Below are 21,773 nucleotides of genomic sequence, written 5' to 3' on the forward strand. Positions count from 1 at the left end.
GTTTTATCTGTTGTAGGCCGTCATTGTACCCGCCACCGTTTCGGGGGTGGATGACGGCTGTTGTTGCGGCACGCGTCTTTCTCTCTCTCTTTCTCTCTCTTCCTCTTCTTTCTTCTCTGTATTCTTTTTTGTCTGCACGGAGCAGCGGAGGTGGCTCAGCTAGAGAGCCAGTAGCAGGCCCGTGCATTTTCTTTTCCTTCTTCCTACAGACACAACACTAATCACTGCGCAGCCAGACAGGACAGTTGCGGGTCCCGCCTGTTTGTTTATCTGATTACTGATTTATTTTTGTGTGCTGTGAGGATAACTACTTTTATTGCGAAAGCAATAATACTTTCACTTTTCAGCCCTTCGCTTAGCGAGGCGGTAGCTACTACAGACCTTTAGGGTGACCTTTGGCGCGTCGACAAGCACATCTGCGCAAAAACAGTGGCCCTAACTCGCGCCGCTAACTCGCGAGGCGGTAGCTTCCAACCGCGGCCTAACTCCCGCTCCTTCCACGAGGGGCGCTACGACCGGAGTTACGTCATCCCATCTGCCGCAAAAACAGGGGCCCCAACTCGCGCCGTTAACTAGCGAGTCGGTAGCTACCAGCCGCGGCCTAACTCTAGCTCCCTCCGTGAGGGAGCGCTACATGCAACCGGAGTGACGTCCTTCCTGGGACTGTTGTGAGACCGTTTAGAACGACATTTGGGGCGCCGGTTCGGGTACGCCCTTACACACCGAGAGTTAAGCCCAACGTTGATCTAAGGTAGGGCGGAGCTGCAGTTGTGCCTGATGCTCCTAAAGCTAAGAAGAATTATGGGGCTGCAGCCGCAGCTACCGCCAGGGGTGCAACGTTGGGTACTATAGGAGGTGGCCTAGCGGCAGGTGGAACCAAAGCAGTCTCCAGGGATGCTTTCATTTCTGCTGACATAAAGAATGCCGTTGCAGCCGGTGCCGGAGCGGCAGTTGTACATTCTGCCTTAACCTCACCCACAACCAAGTATATCGTTGCAGCCACGGCACTCCTTGCCTCGCTACTAGTTATACATAGAATAACCACGTAGCAACAACGTAGCAATAAACAATAGTTCAACCATATGCCGTGGCCAGAGTGAATCATTGCATAACCACAAGCACCACAACCGGCTACACCACCAGCTGAACCTAGGCGTAGCCATAGCTATTGCTTTCGCAATTACTACGCTTAACCAAGCTTAGCCACTGCCAATTTTTGGTACGGCAATTCTTATCGTTGGTAATTGTGCAAAAATGTATGTGGCACTTTGGATCACTCAAATGGATTGGGCGAAAGCGTTTGTTTGAGACGCCTCCATTTCCCGGTTTACTCCATCTGCTTCTGTATGCTGTGTTGTGGGGCGTTCGATGAAGCGGCAAAATAGTGGCACAGAAAATACTCCTTAATCAGACGCCCTGCGGGGTTATATTCACTATCAAGTTTAGCAGTGTGGCAGCTGTGGTGGTTCTATGCGGGATAGTGCAAAAATAAAATCATACACAAACTGTATCTGACGCGTTGGTGCTTCTACCAGCCTCCACACTGCTGCATTGCGCTCGTTTACTTGAGACGCTTTGCAACGCCGCCCAATCAGAGTTCAGAATTCACCGACGCCGTGTCGTTACCCCTGGCGGGTGGCGAAGTGGTGGCGGCGCTCGACCATGGCCTCCGAGATCACCTCCGCGCGCGCGTTTGGCAGCACTTCACGTGAACCTGAGAAGGAAGGGTGTCAGGGCGGAGGCGATGTGCCCCCGGTCGAGACGGGCCGCATTCTGGCCCCTAACACGAGTTGCAGGAATTTGCTCACCGTGTAAATTGACCCAGGCGTCTTACAGGTGGAACGACTAAACAAACTTGCTTAATTATTTGGCATTGTAATTGTACGCGCCCAGTCGAGGCCCCCTGATGTCGCGAGAGGAATCTAGCACGCAATTAAAATCGCCCAAGAGCAAATGTGGCCTGATGGACCTTAAGAAACCGTTCCTCAAACTGCGATTAACCTATGTATAGACGTTAAAAAAGGCGTCCTCGGGCAAGGAGACACATTCATCCATTTCAAATGTATAGAACACTCGCTCTAAACGTACGGTTAAATCGCACCACACCAAAATACACAATGTAAGAGACTGAAAACGCATCCTAATCCCTAGTCTGCTCGACGTCCATCAAATGTCATGCATAAAAACACATATATTTGGTAAAGTAAGTTGTGATTCCTTTTCTTTCCTTCATGTAAATAAGAAAAACGTTAGACTACTATAGGTAAATTCTTCTGCATTTGTACAATTGCGTGCAATTGTTGTTGAAATCGACACATTTGAAGAATGGCCCTGCCGGGGTGGCGCAGTGGTTAGGGCGCTCGACTACTGCGCCTAAGGGCGCGAGATTGAATCCCTGCCTCGGCGGCCGCTTTTCGCTGGGGGCGAAAAGCTAGCGAAAAGCTAGACGCCCGTGTGCTGTGCGATGTCAGTGCACGTTAAAGAAGCCCAGGTGGTCGAAATTTCCGAGTCCTCCACTACGGCGTCTCTCATAGCCTTAGTCGCTTTGGGACGTTAAACCCCAAAATCAAATCAAATCATTTGCAGAGAAGTGGGGAAATATTTACAGTTAGGTTTAGTGACCTGGCGATTTAGCGCATCAATTAGAATATAATATAATATAATATATTTATTTTCAGGTATTATGAGGTAAAGGAGATAAAAGAAAAAGCTGCAGTCATGCAGCTTGACTAGGCTCCCACCCCTATACATAGCACAGCATGAGCTACAAATTCACAATGTATCCATGAAGAAAATGATAAATTCATGATTGAGCAAGAATGAACAAAGTAAAAAATAAAAACATTTAAAATGAATAGAAAACAGACTATAGGAATTCTTCACAGTGAATTGAAAAAACAAAAGCACAGAATTGATATAACAGGAAAATAGTCATGTGAGAGTACTTCATTTATTTCATGGATATGAAGCGGAACATGACAAAAACAATTTGTTAAGTGACCTTAGGGTCCGGTTCTCTATGTTGATTCTCTCTTTCCTGAAAGCATTCAACCTATTCTGAACGTTTATACTCAACATTTCATTTCCGTAATTGGTCCTTGAACGAGGCACAAACCAAAATTCGGGATAACGCGTTGAGTAATAGTGACTGTTAGCTTTTCAAGCATGCTATATTTGACAGCAAGTTTAATTCATATTTTGTTGGCTTCTGAATGTTTTGCAAAGGCGATACCTGTACATGTCTGATAACGCGATTAAATAAAACTTCTTCAAAACACGTCAGGGTTCCGTGTTGAATAATTATTTAGGATATAATTTTAATCAGCCTATTTTGCCGTTTTATTAGCTTTGACATATTTGTTGCCGTCGTTGTGCCCCACACCAAGCTTATTCCTCTTTCTCGCCTATAGTGCACTGTATTGCCGCCAAAGCACGTCGTGTAAATAGCTCCGGACCGTGGCCTCAGAGATCACCTACGCGCGCGGGGTGATCTCGGAGGCTATGGCTCGACTACTGGGCCCAAGGATGCTGGATCAAATCCCGGCCGCGGCGGCCATTTTTTCATGGCGGCGCAAAGCAAGTCGCCCATCTGCTCTGCGATGTTAGTGCATGTAAAATAACCGTGGTTGAAAGTCCCGGCGTCCTCCGCTATGGCGTCTCTCACAGCCTGAGACACTTTTAGATGCTACACCCTGCGAACCAAACCAAGCAATTATTTTGGATTAGAAAACATTTATTTCGTCGCTCAAGCAGGTCTAAGGAGAGACGTACTAGATGGCCGCTAGTCCATGGCTGGAGGCGACCTTATTAGCCCTCTCGATGGCCCGTAGTTGAATATTCGGGTCCGAGCTGACCAGCAAGGATTCCCACTGCTCGCAAAAAGGGAGCTGTATTAATTCAACTGCTGGTGGATCACTTGCGCAGTTCCAGAGAATGTGATCGTATTTCACTCTTTCGCCGCATTTACTGCAGTTTGGGTTGTACTGGCCTGGATACATCAGGGCAAGCATGCCGGATCTAGAAGAGCGTGTTTGTAGTCGGCGCTTGGTAACCTCCTGCGCCTTTGTTAAAGATTTGTGGGGGGGGGGGGGACGGATATGTGCGCCTTTCCAGCCTGAAGTGATGGGTAATGCCATGAAAAGAAATTAACCCGTCCTTCGTGAAATTCGGGTCGGTGGGCGCGCTCACAAAACCGTCGACGAAACCTCGGGCTTGCGCGTGAGCCGCCTCGTTCCCCGGATTAGATGAGTGGGCCGGGACCCAGATTAGTTCAATTTCCCTAACCGGAGTAGGGGTGCTTTGGAGAATGCGGAGGGAGGTAGACGTGATGCGACCCCTCGCGAAATTGCGAATGGCTGTTTTAGAATCACTGAATACAATATCGGCGGACGTGTTTGCAATAGCTAAGGCTATGGCCGCTTCCTCCGCCGTCTCAGAGGTGGTGGATGCGATTGATGCGGCCGCCAACGGAGAACCATTCCCATTCACAGCGGCCAGTGCGAACGCTTGTACTGGGTGTGCCGATATTCCGCCGCGTCCACGTATGCTGCATTGACGTGTCGGCCGTACTTGGCATGTAGGGCGCGAGCCCTCGAAATGCGTCGGCCTTCGTGGTGTGCGGAGTGCATATTCTTGAGCAAGGGTTTAATGAATAGAGCTTTCCTAATGTGTGTAGGTAAGTGTGTTTTCGCGTCCTTCTCTGGAAGTTGTTCGCACATGTGTAGTCTCTACAGGATGGACCTTCCCGCGTTCGTGCGAGTGAGTCGTCCGAGCTGGGAGACAAGGTGTGCCTCGCACAGTTCGGAAAGTGTGTTGTGAACCCCAAGGGCCACTAACCTTTCCGTAGACGTGCTGTGCGGGAGCCCAAGGGCAGCCTTGTAGGCCTGTCGGATTAGGCTCTCGACCTTCATTCTTTCCGCGAATTGCAGTTGCAGGTACGGGAGAGAGTAGTCAATTTTGCTCAGTACGAAAGCCTGGACTAATCGACAGAAATCTTTTCCTTTCATTCCTCTTCCTTTATTGGCAATTCGTCTGATAAGTCGTAAAGTCTGATGCACCGTGGCAGTGAGTCTGTTGATTGTTTCGGTGTTTTTGCGATTGTTTTGTATGTACATGCCCAGTATGCGCATTGTTTGAACCTCCCTGACCGGTTGGCCTCTCACACATACGTTCAGGGCGATCGGGGGGGCCTGGTTTGAATTTCTTCCTCGCGGCTTGGCCCTGAAAACCAGCAGTTGTGATTTCGCGTGCGAGCATTCAAGGCCCGCTCCCGACGCGTAGGGTTCGATTATGTTGACTGCCTGCTGCAGCGTATCCTCTATTTGGCCGTCATTCCCCGTGGTTACCCACAGGGTGATGTCGTGCGCGTAGAAGGTGTGCTGCAGCCCCGTCAGGGCAGCGAGCTTGGGGGGAAGTGTAATGAGTGCAAGATTAAATAGGAAACGCGAGAGCATCGAGCCTTGTGGTGTGCCCCGGCTTCCCAGAGGAATGGGATCTGATTTAAGGCTACCTAGAGTGAGCTCTGCTGTCCGCACTGATAGGAATGATCGGATATAATTAAATATCCGTTCACCAGGGTCCAATTGAGAGAGATTCGTGAGGATTGTCTCACGCAAGATGTTGTCGAAGGCTGTGCTCAGGTCTAGCCCGAGTACCGCCTTCGTCCCAGTTCCACATGGAGGGTCCAGCACATCCTTCTTAAGTTGTAGCATCACGTCCTGCGTGTACACGTTTGCCCTAAAGCCAATCATTGTTGGAGGAAGTAAGTCGCGGTCTTCCGCGTAATTTTGCAGTCGGTTAAGGATGACATGTTCCATTAGTTTTCCGATGCAAGACGTGAGGGAGATGGGCCTTAAATTTTCGATCGAGAGTTTCTTGCCTGGTTTTTGGATGAAGGTGACCCGCGCGTGCCTCCATTCCTGAGGGATCTCGCCTTCCCTCCAGTAGGTGTTCATTAGTTCCGTCACGGCCGCGACAGACGTGTGGTCCAGGTTTCGGAGCGTTTGTTTGACATACCATCAGGTCCCGCCGCGGTGGTGGTGCGGAGCTGGCTGAGAGCAAACCAGACCTCGGCATCTGCTATGTCGGCGTCCAGGGTGTCGTTGGGGAGACTCTCATACGCGGGTAGAGGGTCTGTGTGGGACGTGCTCCGGTAGCGTGTTCGCAGTTCGACAAGTAGCTCAGCGTCTGTACCCTGGTATTGGTGAATTAATTTCGTGAGTCGGTCTGGCTGTATGATTTTGTCTGTGTGGGGTCGAGCAACTGTCGGAAAACCAACCAAACCTCTCTTTCTCTCTCTCCCTCTCTCTCTCTGATTTGCGCGGGCGTGACATGGTTGCCAGTAACGATGAAGGCAAAACGAAGAGGCGCCCGTGTGCTGTGCGATGTCAGCGCACGTTAAAGATCCCCAGGTGGTCGAAATTACTCCGTAGCCCTCCACTACGGCTGCTCTTTCTCTCTTTCCACTTTCACTCCCATCTTTCTCCCTTCCCTTACGGCGCGGTTGCGGTGTCAATAGAAAACATGTGAGACAGTTACCGTGCCTTATCCTTCCTATAAATAAATCATGGTTGCCAGTAAAGCTGCAGTGACGTTGCATGAATAAGCTTTATATGCGTGAATCACCTTGTGATGTCATCAATCATGATCGGAAGTGACGACGTGAACGGATGTGAGGACATGATGGCATCAGTTCTGGTTATTACGTCACCAGACGTGGCGTCATGTCCCATCCGATCATGGCTGATGATGTCACAATTTCGAGGTATCCTATGGAATCTGACAAATGTGAACCCAGGCAACACCTTGACCCAGGTGGTCGAAATTATTCCGTAGTCCTCCACTACGGCTCCCCTTCCTCTCTTTCCACTTTCATTCCCACTTTCATCCCTTTCCTTACGGCGTGGTTCAGGTGTCCACAGAAACAAGTGTGACAGATACCGTGTGACAGATACCGTGAGCCAATTATTATCATTAATATTGAAGCTTCTCAAATACGGACGCTCATCATATATTCATAAGCCTGGTAAAGTTTTCACCCTAATATTCCCCGCCCCATATCTTAACGTTCACTCCCGGTTTTTGATATTTTCGCTCCTTTCATTACTTCTGCTCGCTATGTTCTCCCAGTCACCTTTATATCCTGCGGCCGCCACTGAAGTGCTGCTGCGGCCGGAAAAAGTTTTCCTTCTTGTGAATTGATTCTGACAAACTACTACCGCCGCCACTGTGTAATGAAAGAACTTCATCTCTGATTTTTTTTTCTATCAATATTCCGTTGAAAATCCACGTTGGGGCTTTTGTACACAAATAATGAAAGGGTATGGCAGCAGCGAAGCCTCGCCAGTTGTGACAGTGCGAGTGAAGCACAAACCAGACGTTCGACGATCATGACATCTGCTTTAAGAGCGTGACGCGGCGTCCATCAGTCAGGAGCGGGCGAGACCAACGACACAATATTTCGCTCATAGACGTGGCCGTGTTCCCACCGAATTTTTGTGCGCTCTCGTCTAAACGCGTTGTGATTGTACCACGTCATTTTGCTTTGCCATCACAACGCCGTGACACTTGCTATAACTGCGGGATGCAGCCAGTCTGTAGGCACTGCAACACTTCTCTTGCTCGACTACTGTTCCCAAGGACGCGGGATCGAATCCCGGCCTCGGCGGCCGCTTTTCGATGGAGGCAAAAAGTAAGGCGCCCGTGTGCTGTGCGATGTCAGTGCACGTTAAAGAACCCCTGGTGGTCGAAATTTCCGGAGCAATCCACTACGGCGTCTCTCATAGCCTCAGTCGCTTTGGGACGTTAAACCCTATAAACCAAACCAAACCAAATTTTATCTGTGGCGCATAGTGTGATGATTGTATTTGCGGTCTGAGGAGCATGTATGACGTGTCTCCCGCTGTACACCAATGGCGCAGCAGTCTGCCGGCGAAAGGCCCGAGATCAGTGAGTGGACTCGACTTCTCGCAGAGGCAGGGCACGAAGGAGATGAGGTGGCCACCCGCATCACGCTCAAAGAGTAAGTAAGCCTTCCTACTATTTAGTAACTATCAGCATTGACTTGTGCGTTTCGATGAAAGCTTATCGCAGTCGCTGTGGTTTTGTTATTATTATTCATTAGTTCACAGGAAGGGAAAGGCGCAGTATCTGTCACACTTGTAGCGGTGGACGCCTGAACCGCGCAGAGAGCGGACGCGTTAGTGGCCAGTGTGTTCTTTCCGTTTACCGCTGCTACACTGTGTGTTGCGTAGTTCCATCTACATTTTTCTGCAAGGCCTATGAGATTTTTTTAACCTGTTTTTATTTATGCTTAGCGATTTTTCACTGAATAAAGCCACTCGAGCGAGCACTGGTTTCGGGCACAGAAATATTCGCATCCTATGCTCCGGACATCGGATCATTTGTGGGTTGAGGCTACTTTGTGCGTTTAGGCTGTAGTGCCTGGAGGGTGGACATTAAGATTAAGATAATGACCAGTCCCGTAATCAAGGATAAAAAAGAAAATTGCTCAGCAATAATTCAATAATTATACCAGCTGTTGTGATAGTCATGGTAGCCTGTTCAGTATATGACGCTTTCTATACACGTTCTCTGCTGCTTCTGCCGCGGGTCATAAGAGATACTCCCCTGATGTGGCTGGGACAGGTAGGTTACAGCCGCTGGCGGTTGGGGCTTGCCTGCCACTGAATTTTTATCGGTTTTAGGCCGTCATTGCACCCGCCCCCGTTTCGGTGGTGGACGACGGCTGTTGTTGCGGCGCGCGTCTTTCCCTTCCTCTTCCTTTTTTTTCTTCCCTGTTTTCTGTCCGCATGAGGCAGCGGAGGTGGCTCAGCTACAGAGCCAGTAGCAGGCCCGTGCATTTTCGTTTCCTTTTTTGTACAACCACAACAAACGCGGGTCATTTGCGTTCACGCGCAAAGCAAGCCATCCAACATCTGAGGCTTGGCATGCTTTTGATCATGTGGTACAGGAAATATAAGAGAATGCGGCGTATGCGACGCGTGCTTCCTTTAAGATCTGATATTCAGATTTATCGGTTGCATTAAGATTACCACGCTTCATTAATTGAATCAACGAGCTCAGTCTAACTGTGAATGTATTGGCCTTCGCGATAAAAGAACTATCTTAGTAAACTATACCTTCCCCTCAATTATGTGTTTTTTCTTGCAGCGAATGCTCCTAAGCAAATCTTGGCCTTTATGTCCGTATTCCGCGTGTTGCGGCTGTTGCGTTTCCACAGACGCAATGCGTTCTCAAAGCTGATGTTTATAAAAATGCACCAAACAATAGCATTATGATACAAAACAAAGCAAGCAAGCTACGAACAATATATTTTAGGTGCGAAAGTTCAGGTGGTTTTGCTCCGTTGTCTTGCAGTCACTGCTTCAGAAAACCGTCTTCTTCGGCTTTCACGATATTATGAGTGAGGGTTTATTGCCTGTATGAGAAGCGTCGGAAGCTTGAGCGCTTGCTAACGCCCCCACCACGACCCAACCATTCGTCGTCTTCCTTTTTTCATTATCGCCCCATTCTCGCCGTCGTCTCAGTCTGAGTGTATATGATGCATATTAAGACAAAAGTCTATATGGCTCACAGTGTCGTAGAGACAGGCTGTCCGCGCGAGCGGCGCATCCGATTGCTGACAAAGAAGTCACTTAGCAGCCGCCAAATTCGAAGCGACCAACCAGATGTCTCATCTTTAGTGTTCATGCCATCTACAATCCCACACTTGAACGCTGCCAAGGAACGTCACGCGACATTAGCGATAGTGTACCGTCCAAACATACTCTTGACGGAGAAAGTGTGACGGATACTGCGCCTTTCCTTTCCTGTAAACCAATTATAATTGTATGTAGCTCTGTAATGAACGCCGATAAAGGCAAACAATGAGAGGCAAATGAAGCAAATGATAGGAGAGGAAGCGTACGTTTTCGTCATTCTCCTCTTAAGAGACATCTAAAAGACCGTCTAATTTTTTTACCTGCAGACGCACGGACTCTGGAGCTATACGATTAAGCAGTGGATGCAGTCAACGAATAGCTATCTGAGTTAGCGATTGTGTTGTTGTGGCTGTAGGAAGAAGGAAAATAAAATGCACGGGCCTGCTACTAGCTCTGTAGCTGAGCCACCTCCGTTGCCTCGTGCAGACAGAAGAGAAAAAAAAAACTGATTTATTTATAGGAAGAGAAAGGCGCGGTAACTGTCTCACTTGTTTTCTGTGGACACCGCAACCGCGCCGTAAGGGAAGGGAGGAAGGTGGGAGTGAAAGTGGAAAGAGAGAAAGAGGAGCCGTAGTGGAGGGCTACGGAGTAATTTAGGCCACCTGGGGATCTTTAACGTTCGCTGACATCGCACAGCACACGGACGCCTCTTCGTTTCGCCTCCATCGAAGCGCAGCCGCCGAGGTCAGAGAGAAGAGCAAATAGAGAAGATAAAAAAGAAAGAGGGAGAGAAGACGCGCGCCGCAACAACGGCCGTCGTCCACCACCGAATCGGTGGCGGGTGCAATGACGGCCTACAACAGATAAAAATTCTGTGGCAGGCCAGCTTCCGCCGCAAGCGGCGGTTACCCACCTGTCCCAGTCCCATCAGGGGAGGACTTCCACCTCACCGCTGAGTTAGCGATTGGAGCTCTTACGGCAGAGGAGTGTCGTGCATCACGTCTGCTCGTATTCTGCTCAACAGTTCGACATAAAGAAGAACAGCGCACAATTTCGTAGGGAATAACTGCACCGAAGCTGATGTTGGCCAGCCACGTGTCATATTTTTTAAGGCTCCTATTTTAAATGTACATTTTTGTTTATTTCGTTTCGAGTCACATCAGCATAGCTGCAGCAATATATATAATTGTAGCAAGCAGCGAATCAAGTAAATTACAAAGCAACGGGTCCCCACGTCACGACAGCCTTCAGTCGCTGCTTGCATCGACCAACCGCAGGCTTCGATATTCAACCAACAACCAATTTCAAGGTGTTGTTGGCGATGGGCCAATTATGGCCACCTGAGGCGGACGCTAAACCTCACAGTGGCTTCATAGAAGTTACAGTGAACAATTCCAGATAACCAAATCGGTAAGAAAGGAAGAAATAATAAGCACTCCGTAGAAAATACGCCAGTCCACAACAAGATAACAAGGTCAGCGCACCATTGCAGCCCTCATCACAATTGCGAAGTCTATAATGTCCCTCTATAATGTCCCTGCAAACGAAGCTGTGGCCACACATCAGTCATGGGGTGTGCCATCCCCGTTTTATCCAAACCTGTACGAGCTGGTGCATTTGCCGACTCTTTGTTGCCCATCCTATAAAGTGACGTTCTCGGCAGAGCGAAATGTTTATGCAACCGCCCTGTGATAGTGTCAGCGACGAGGATACGACAAAATACAGAAAAGCACGACCAGGCCAGAAAATCGCGAAGTGCGCAAACAAATTTTCTTTAACGTTACGGGCTGTGACATAGCCCAGTCGGAAAAAACTAGAAAACTTTCTGATGTTACGACAGAATTTCTGTGCGGTTTTTGACGGAAAACCTGTTGTGACAACAGAACATCCTATAGTAACATCAAAAATTTCTGTAGTTACAACAGAAAAGTACAATAGAACTACAGACAACAGAAATATACTACAGAAAAACTACAGAACTACAGAAAAGTACTACAGAACTACAGAAAAATCTGATGGTTACGACAGAACTACAGGATATTTTGTCGTATTTTTGACACAGTTCTGTAGATTTTTTCGACTAGGATTTACTGCTATGTACCGCTTCATTGCATTTAAACAAATGCTGTAAAACAATTATGCATGATTCTTTCATGGTCTGTGCGAAGGTTGATTCAACCAGTGTCTAAGCATTGTCTGAATGTAAGGGACCAGGCCGCGTGCTCTATGAAAAACCTGGTGCGCCTTTCAGTAGTCAGGCACAGGTAAAATAGTTTCTCGACTCCGGCGTCCCCGCTAAACCATGATGCGCAAGTGCCAGCATAGTAAGAGCTGAAGTGTATCGTCTCATTCCAGAGAGGTGACCAACCGCGTTGGGGAGTCACGTAATAGGTTTTGTAACTATGAGCCAAATTTAAGTGAAGTGAGCATGAGCAAATAAAAAAACAAATAAAAACATTGCCCATCCCGCACCGCCAGAAACAGAACTGGCTTAAACACTTTAAAACAACGGTGGGCAAGAAAACAATTCTGTATTGCAGAAAAAAAAACAACAAACAGCCAATTTTAGCAGTGATAATCATTATGCCGAAAGCAGTTTTGATTTTTCTGGGGTAACTTCGCCCATGGTATGTTTTTTCCAGGCGCAGTCGTTCACAACGACACAAAGCTACGAACCGCTGTGGAAGTGTACTACAAGCATGCAATAGCTCGTCACCTAAGCCTTGTTTCACGCCGCTTCCAAGAGATGGATTACGAGCGCTTCGAGGCAGGAGACAGCTCAGGAATAGCCGGTGAGAGCCTTCGCTTCATCGTTGCTGTGAGAATGCTCGCATTGCCTAACTTCCTGAATTTATTGAAGGGCGAATCGCCTGAAAAAAGCAGAAACTGTAGTAACGAAAGTGGTTACTGCGCGAGACACCCTTTGAGGATGGACCGAGGGCCTCAAGCAAGCGGTTACGAGATCTTCCCTTATGCCCTTTCCTCCTTTGGAACACACAGCTCTGCCGATATCTAGCGCCCCAGCACGCATTCGAGCTACCTAAACTGAAATAACATAGTTATGCTTCACACTATCATGGTCAAGTACCATTAGGTAAGAACTCTTTACCTGCAGCTGGCATAGCTGTGGTACAAGATTTCCTCGTGTATCACACCAGGAATGTCTTTTATTTCACGTTTCTAGTAATACTCAAATCAGTGCTAGTTTTGTAAACTAATACTCTATAATGGTGCCCTTTGCATGAGTACATATATTGTTTATGTTGCATTTAAACCCGCCGGTTACGATGCCCGACTTCTGTGCCGTAGTACTCGGGTTAGAACCCGACCGCCACCGGCTGCGTTTCGCGTAGTGTCGCGCACGTCCACTGATATTTTGCTGAACAGTTGGTCACACCCAAGAGCAGTGCGCAATTTCTCAGCGAATAACTCCAACGAAGTAGATAATGATTAACCACGTGTCATATTCTGTAAACAGCAGTTTCAAATGCTTTTTTTTTCTTTCTTTTAATGTCGCGTCAGCATAGCAACAGAATGATATGAAAGTAGCAAGCGGCCAATCACGGAAATCACAAGGCAAGAGGTCCCCACGTTAAAGATCGAAAGCCTTCACTCGCTGCTCCCACCGGTCAACAGTAGGCTGCGGAAGTCAACCAAAATTCGAGGTCTTGTTGGCAATGGACCTGTCATTCGCCACTTGAGGCGAACGCTTGAAAATCACCGTGGCGTCATCGAAGTAAAGACAAGAATTCCTTATGGTCAAATAGATAAAAAAGAGACAATGACTAAACGCTCCGTAATCAATATGACTGTCAACAACAAGATAACAATGTCAGCGTACAACTGCAGCCTACATCACTACTGTGGACAGGCAATATATTCCAGCAAACCAAGCTGCGACGGCAGATCGGAGTCATGTGGTGTCCCCTCTCCACTTCACCCAAGCCCGTGTGGGCAGATTCATTTGCTGTCTCTTTATCGCAAATCCTGTAGAGTGACAATTGCTGTAGGCAGAAAAGTTCATGCAACAACCACCTTGTCAGATTCGTAGCAACGACGTAGGACACACTACAGAAAGGCAGCACCGCGGCAGAGAATCGCGAAGTGTGCTAAGCGAAATAATTTTTTTAACGTGTGACACTTACGATGCTGGCCAGAGGAGACTGACACTTGCGCATCACAGGTATTAGTTTTAAAGCACTCATATGGTTTAAAACTAAAACCTGTGATGCGCAAGTGCCAGTCTCCTCTACCAGCATCGTAAGAGCTGCGGTGTATCACAGCCATTCCAGAGAAGCGACCAGTCGCACTTTCATATCACATAAGATAGGCTTTGTAACCAGGAGACAAATTTAACTTAAATTAGCGTGTGTAAAATTAAACGAAATAAAAAATAATGACGCACAACTTTCCCCGCCAAAACCACAAAGGAATTAAACTAATTAAATTAAAAGATGGGCAAAAAAGAATTTTGTATTGCATAAACGAAACAAACACAACAAACAGTTATTTTAACAGTGATAACCATGACGCCGCAAGCGGTTTTGATTTTTCTGGAGATAACTGCGCCCATGGTAAATTTTTGTTTTCTAGGCGCAGTCGTTGCCAACGCTACAGAGCTACGAGCCGCTGTGGAAGCGAACTACAAGCATGCAGTAGCTCTTCACCTAAGCCTTGTTCCACGCCGCTTCCAAGAGATGGATTACGAGCGCTTCGAGGAAGGAGACGGCTCTGGGATAGCCGGTGAGCCTTCACTTCATCGTTACTATTACAATTTTCACGTAGCCTACTCGTCCTAATTTGCTAAAGTGCGAGTCACCTCAAGGCAGCAGAAACTGTAGTAACGATAGTAACGAAAGCGCTCAATGTACGAGGCACCTTTTGAGGATAGACGAAGGCCTGAAACTAAATATTTTCTTATGCGCTTGCCTTCCTTGAAACAAAAAGCGTGGCCGACCTCGAGAAACCCAGTGTGCACTGGAGCTACCTGGACTGAAATGAGGCTGTTAGGGCCGCACTATCATGGTCAAGTATCGTTAGATGAGACCTCCTTGGGAGCAGCTGGCATTCTGTGGCAGTATATTTTTCTTTGTATATTTTTTATTTTTATTCAGACAGTCTCGGATACAGAGGGCCAAAGGCAGAAAAACTCTGTCTGACGGGGCACAAGCACCCGACACAATGCTCAGAAGAAGCAGCAGAAGCAAGAAGATCATACGTTCTCATTACACAGAGAACTCATACTTATGGAGAAAAAAAAAGGAGGAGGAAAAAATGGATTACCTCGAGTATCCCACGAAGAATATCTCTTTTTATTTCACGTTTCCTACAATTTACAAATCAGTGCTAGTTTTGTTGAACCAATACTTCCTAATAGGACCTTTCTCACGAATACATATATATGTTATTTTGCATTTGATGCCAGACTGCTTTGCGTAGTACCTGCTTTCGATCCCGACCGCCGGCCGGCTCCGTATCGATGGGGTCGAAACCAAGAGTCTTCCGTGTTCTGTGCGATGTCAGTGCAGTTTAAAGATCTCCAGGTGGTCGAAAATACCCCGAGACCCTCCACTACAGCACCCCTTTCTCTATTTCAGCTTTCACTCCCACATTCCTCCCTCCCCCACAGCGAGGTTGAAATGTCCATGAAGCAAACGTGACAGATAATTCGATTTTCTTTTCCCGTGAACAAATTAATATTTCCGCAATTTTACTGTCTTGAGTTGCCTACATGTAAATTTTATAGTGCTAGAGAATAGGATTCATCGATTCGAACTTGCTGTAGAAGTAGTAATGGCTAGTGTGTACTAAAAACGATTAGGTTTCCAACAACTGGAGGTTCTGACGGTCATTTACACAAATAAAAACAACCTATGTCAGAGGTGTTTCATGGAATAAAACATGACTCATATTAAACACAGCCAGTTGTTCCAGCTAAACGTATATAACCCATTGAAACCAGAGGTGCTCCAGCACTGTGGAACCATTTGAGAGCTGTTTGGAGGCACCCGGCCTACTCTGCACTAATTATTTGATATCCACTGGGCAGATGTTTGCACAATGGCTGATTTTATTGACTCTCTTGAGGAGCAGAACATCACCACAGAAACCAGAGAGCACGCAGAAAAATATCCATAGGGGCGGTGTTTTCATCAATGTACAATTTACGCAGCTTCACCTATTTTCTTTCAGAGAAAGCACTGACGTACCGAGCTATAGGCTCACTGCTCTGCGTCAGTGGCCAAGCTAATCCTACTTAGATAAAGCAGTGTACAAACAATAATATTGTTGCGGTTTATCTCTGCTTAACCGTAGTTGAATTGCGAAAGCAACGGCGGAAGCTTGTTTTGTCTGCTTCATTATTCCCCTATCACGACCCATCAGTGTAAAATGCTACTTTATTGGGGGCACACGAGCTCATCCTTTACGTGTATGACGCGAGAGCGTAAGCTAAAAGCTCATATAGAGCCGTGCTTGAGCCAAGCCGTATGCGCGGGCCTGCGTGTCGTGAACATTGCTGAGAAATAATACATCATCAATTCAAGGCATTGCGATAGTCAAGGTATACTGCTTCGTATATGACACATTCTTGAAGTCTTCTCGGCTGCTTCTGACGAGCGTCATATGCCATCGCGCGCAGTGGAAGCCTTTAACGTTCTGAGGCTTGGCATGCTTTAATAAGATTGTTTAATAAAATAAGAGTGAGAATTGCATTTGCGACGCCTGATCTTTTTAAGACAACCTGAGACGTGGCTTTCCCGGTATTATTAAGGTTATCAAGTTTAATTTTGGTAATAAACAAGCTTAGTCTAACATATGAATATGATTGCTACTCAAAAGAAAAAAAAGAACGTGTTAAGAATTTATAACTTCCTCTTAAATATGTGTTTTTTTTTCTTGAAGCGAATCGTGGTAAGCAAATTTTCGCCTTTCTGTCTGCCCTTCACCCTGCTGAGGCGGCCGCGTTTCGACAGAGGTAATACCTCCGCAATACTGATATTGGTGAATGTGCACCAAACTACAGCTTTATAATATAGAACAGGGCAAACAACTGCCGAAGAGTGTATTTTAAGTGCGAAAGTTGTGGTAGTTTTGCCCCGCTTTGTTATAGTCTTTACTTTGAAAAAGTGCCCTGTTCGTCTTTTATGGTATAATTTCTACCACATTTAGAAGTACGAACGCACAGAATCTGGATTCTTGCTACAAGAATTGAGAGTGGATGCTGTCAAGGAAGAGTGATCGATATTAGCCACGTGATGCCCAAGTCTGGCCAGAATAGGGCTCTTACGGAGTTGTTCATACTGAATAGCACTGCGCGATTGGGCAGCAGAATAAATGCAGCAATGTGCACTCTGACGAACCACGCATCATATATAGGAGAAAGAAGAGGGCAGTGGCACGGGTAGGAGCGCACGCGCTAGGACCACACACAGATTCATTAAACGTCATCTCATACCCATCGAGCATCTTCTCTTTGTCCTCTGTTCTGTGGTCATCGCTTGCCGCCACGTAATATTTGGTGGAGGTGCGTGGTACGTCATCCCCATCCTCGCCTTGGAGCATCGACGCCATCTGTAAGCCGGGAAAATTGACTAAGGGCCCAGGGACATCGCCGAGCAGCTTCGCCCCAACCTGCAAGCCCAGACCGGACCAACTACCACCGCCCAGCCCCCAGCCCGGACCTGAAGACAAGGAGAACAGACAGACCAATCAGAACCGAGACGAAGGACCCGAATAACCCGAAGGAACCAATGCACACGAACACGCAACCTCCGCCCAAGCTGCCCGACGTGACCTCGAGTTGTCGGTCCCATGGACTCTGGTGACGGATGGTTGACAGCTCCAGGAGAGGCGGATCACCCACGCATCAGACATTGTACCGGCAAGCCATTCTATTCTTACTTCTTCCTCTTCTTCAAGCATCCAGACACGCCCATCATCATGCCATGGAATCATCATTGGTAAACTTCCTCGCCTAATATTGGGATGATCGCTCGGTGCCCAGGGTCATGTTAGAAACGAAGGAGGAAGAAGAGGACAGTGGCGCGGGCAGGAGCGCGCGCGCAAGGCGCGCACATAGATGCCTTAAACGTCATCTCACGACCATCGAGCATCTTCTCTCTGTCCTCTGCATATATATATATATATATATATATATATATATATATATATATATATATATATATATATATATATATATATTGTTGTAGAAGACCTTAACCTGGGCGATACGGCGTCAACAGTCAATAGAACGTTCTGCGATGAGTAGTGAGACGTGTCAGCACAAGTCCGAGCGTCGAAGCGAGCTTCGTTGTCGTTTTCCTTCCTGCCCGTCACGCGCGTTGAACATGCTTGTCGTCGTTCTCTTCAGCAATAGGCGCTGAACATATCAGAGCCCAATACCTGTTTTACAACTTCCCCCGGACGAAAAGACGTCATACTGGCGGCTAATGGCGATGTGACGATGGCCAGATCGTAGTAAGGTTTCAGGCGGTTACTGTGTACTATTTCACGATTTCGGCGACGGTGGTCAGTGGATGGCGTAAGGGGTTCGATGAGGTAGTTGACGTGGGATATTTGCTTGACAATACGGTAGGGGCCCTGATACTTGCTCAGAAGTTTGGATGAAAGGCCGGGACTGGAGGAAGGCACCCATAGCCAGACCAAAGAGTCTGTACAGTAAGTAGGAAGAATTGCAGATTGATCTCGGGTGGTTTTCTGCTGTTGCTGGGCGTGGGAAGTGAAGGACCGGGCAAGCTGGCGGCATTCTTCGGCATAAGTTGCAGCTTGTGAAACAGTCGTGAATTCGGAAAAATCCGGTCGGTAAGGGAGAATGGTGTCCATAGTACAAGAGGGCTCACGACCGTACAGGAGGAAGTATGGTGACAAACCGGTGGTTGCTTGTGCGGCAGAGTTATAAGCGAATGTGACGAATGGAAGAACGCGGTCCCAGTTGGAGTGGTCGGAAGCGACATACATTGCTAGCATGCCGCCCATGGTGCGGTTAAAACGCTCAAATATTCCATTTGTTTGCGGATGGTATGCGGAGGTGGTGCGGTGAACGATTTTGCATTCTCTTAGAACAGCTTCCACAACTTCAGAAAGGAAAGCGGGCCCTCTGTCACTCAGCAATTCTTTGGGAGCCCCATGGCGAAGAATTATGTGATGGAGGATGAAGGAGGCAATGTATTGAGCTGTAGCAGATGTCAAAGGCGCCGTTTCGGCGCAGCGTGTGAGGTGATCGATTGCAACGATGATCCAGCGATTGCCTGTTGATGTGCTAGGAAGCGGGCCGTATAGGTCTATTCCAACACGCTCAAAGGGCTGAGCTGGGCAGGTCAGCGGCTGCAGAGGAGCGGTGGGTTGGCGAGGTGGGTGTTTTCGACGCTGACACTTTTGGCAGGACTGGACGAACCGACGAACGTAACGGTACATCCCACGCCAGTAGTACCGCTGTCGCAGGCGAGTGAATGTTTTCAATAAGCCGGCGTGGGCACATTGGGGATCGTCGTGGTAATGGGAGCAAATCACGGAGCGTAGATGGGCCGGAATTACAAGCAGCCACTTTCTACCATCTGGAAGGTAATTCCTACGGTAGAGGAGCTCGTCTGTGATGGCGAAATGGTGAGACTGGCGACGGAGAGTGCGGCCAGCAGGTCGTGAAGCGCGGCCAGATAAAAAATCAAGGAGGGAGGCGATCCATGCGTCTTTGCGTTGCTCGGAAGTCATATCGGTGGGCATGTCTGTGGGATGTAGAACGGATATAGCAGGAGTGGCTTCAGACGGCAAGGGAGAACGTGAGAGAGCATCAGCATGTTTACGGCCAGAGCGATAGATGACGTTAATGTCGTATTCTTGGAGCCTCAGAGCCCAACGGGCCAGTCGACCAGAAGGATCTTTCAAAGAAGACAGCCAGCAGAGGGAGTGATGATCGGTGACGACATCAAAAGAATGGCCACACAAGTAGGGGCGAAATTTTGCTATTGCCCAGAGAATAGCGAGACACTCTTTCTCGGTGACGGAATAGTTTGCTTCAGCTTTTGTTAGGGTCGGACTTGCGTAAGCGACAACGTACTCATAAAAGCCAGACTTCCGCTGAGCGAGTACTGCGCCGAGGCCGACGCCGCTGGCATCAGTGTGGATTTCCGTGGGAGAAGAAGGGTCGAAATGACGCAGGATTGGCGGAGTCGTCAGAAGGTGGCGGAGTGTCGCGAAGGAATCATCACAGTGCGGAGACCAGGCTGAAAGATCGTGGCCGGACAGAAGCTTGGTGAGAGGGTTGATGATTGTGGTGAAATTGCGAACGAAGCGGCGGAAGTACGAGCAGAGGCCGACGAAGCTGCGGAGTTCTTTCACATTAGTTGGCTTGGGAAATTCTGCCACAGCGCGTAATTTTGCCGGATCGGGAAGAACGCCATCCTTGGAGACGACATGTCCGAGTATGGTTAGCTGCCGTGCTCCGAAACGGCACTTCTTTAAATTTAATTCGAGGCCAGCATCGGTCAGGCATTGCAGAACTGTCTCAAGGCGCTGGAGGTGAGATGGAAAATCTGGGGAAAAGATGACAACGTCGTCAAGGTAACAAAGGCAAGTGTGCCATTTGAGCCCTCTGAGTAGGTTGTCCATCATGCGTTCGAATGTGGCAGGGGCATTGCACAGTCCGAATGAGATGACATTAAACTCATAGAGCCCATCGGGTGTGACGAAAGTGGTTTTTGGGCGATCGGCCTCTGCCATCGGCACCTGCCAGTAGCCGGAACGCAGGTCTATTGAAGAAAAGAACTCAGCTCCCTGCAGGCAGTCAAGGGCGTCGTCGATACGAGGTAGAGGATAAACGTCCTTGCACGTGATCTTGTTCAGTCGGTAGTAATCGATACAGAATCGGATGGAACAGTCTTTTTTCTTGACCAGGACGACCGGAGACGCACGGGTTACAAACAAAAATAGCACTTGAGTTACGAAAAATTGTCAGCACAGCATGGGGCAGCAACACGGATATTTGGTCAGCGCATCGTAACGAAGGTGCGTAGATAACAGTGGCGTCGGTAAGAGCAGCACAATAAAGAGGCACAAGCACTGAGGAGAAAGGCGGAACGTCGGTGTCCTGTGCGACGTGCACGGTAGCTGCAGCAGCAGCGGGTGTGCCGAAAAAAGTGTCACTAAGGGATGATAACTCAAGTTGAGCACGGGCGCAGTCTGTTATGGCGTTATGATTGGAGAGGAAGTCCCAACCAAGGATAACGTCGTGTGATGAGCGGGCGAGGACGAGGAATTCTATTGTGTATTGAACGTCGTCGATAACAAGGCGGGCGGTTCAGGTGGCTAGTGGTCGAATGTCCTGAGCGCAGGCTGTGCGTATAGAAATTGCAGGAAGCGGCGTCATCACCTTTTTGAGTTTGCGACAGAGGGCGTAATTAAGAACAGAAACGGCTGCGCCAGTGTCTACAAGTGCTTCGACAGGAACTCCCTCGATGAGTATGGTAATAATGATGTCTGGTACGTGAACAGGTCTTGAGTTGGTCCCTGATGGCGCAGTTCTTGCATCCGGAACGGCGGCTGTTAGTGTTCCGTGTTAACGGCTGGTTGATGGCGGAGCATCGGAGAACGGGAACGACGGCCAGGAGAATGGGAGCGGTGGGAGCGGTGATCGTAACTTGACGAGGACTGTGGATGAGGCTCAGGGAACACAGGCGAGGGGGACGGAGGAAGATTGTACATTGGCTCACGTGTATAGTCGTAGGGACGAGGGCCACGATTGCGGCACAAACGAGCCACATGGCCGGCGACTCCGCAGGCGTAGCACATAGGTCGGTTGTCTTGTGTGCGCCAGGGGTTCGAAGGGCGTGGCTGTAGTCGACGGCGGAGAACTGGACGATAAGGTGGAATTTTAGGTTGCTCATTTTGCTGGCGTCCCTAGGCTCGTATAGGAGGGGAGGCCGGCTGTACATAGGGGCGACAGGGGGTGGTGGCCGCACCAAAACATCAGCGTACGTGAGAGGAGCCGCCACCAACGGCTGCTGAGGAGGTGAAGGCAGAACCTCAGTGACCTGCTTTGTATGACACGCTGAAGAGTGGGAGTGAGCGGCGGCGCAGGCGCAGGTGCAGGCGGGC

This window comes from Amblyomma maculatum, chromosome 3 (genome assembly GCF_055883805.1).
Source record: "Amblyomma maculatum isolate TAMU_Amacu chromosome 3, ASM5588380v1, whole genome shotgun sequence".
In the NCBI taxonomy this organism is placed as follows: Eukaryota; Metazoa; Arthropoda; class Arachnida; order Ixodida; family Ixodidae; genus Amblyomma; species Amblyomma maculatum.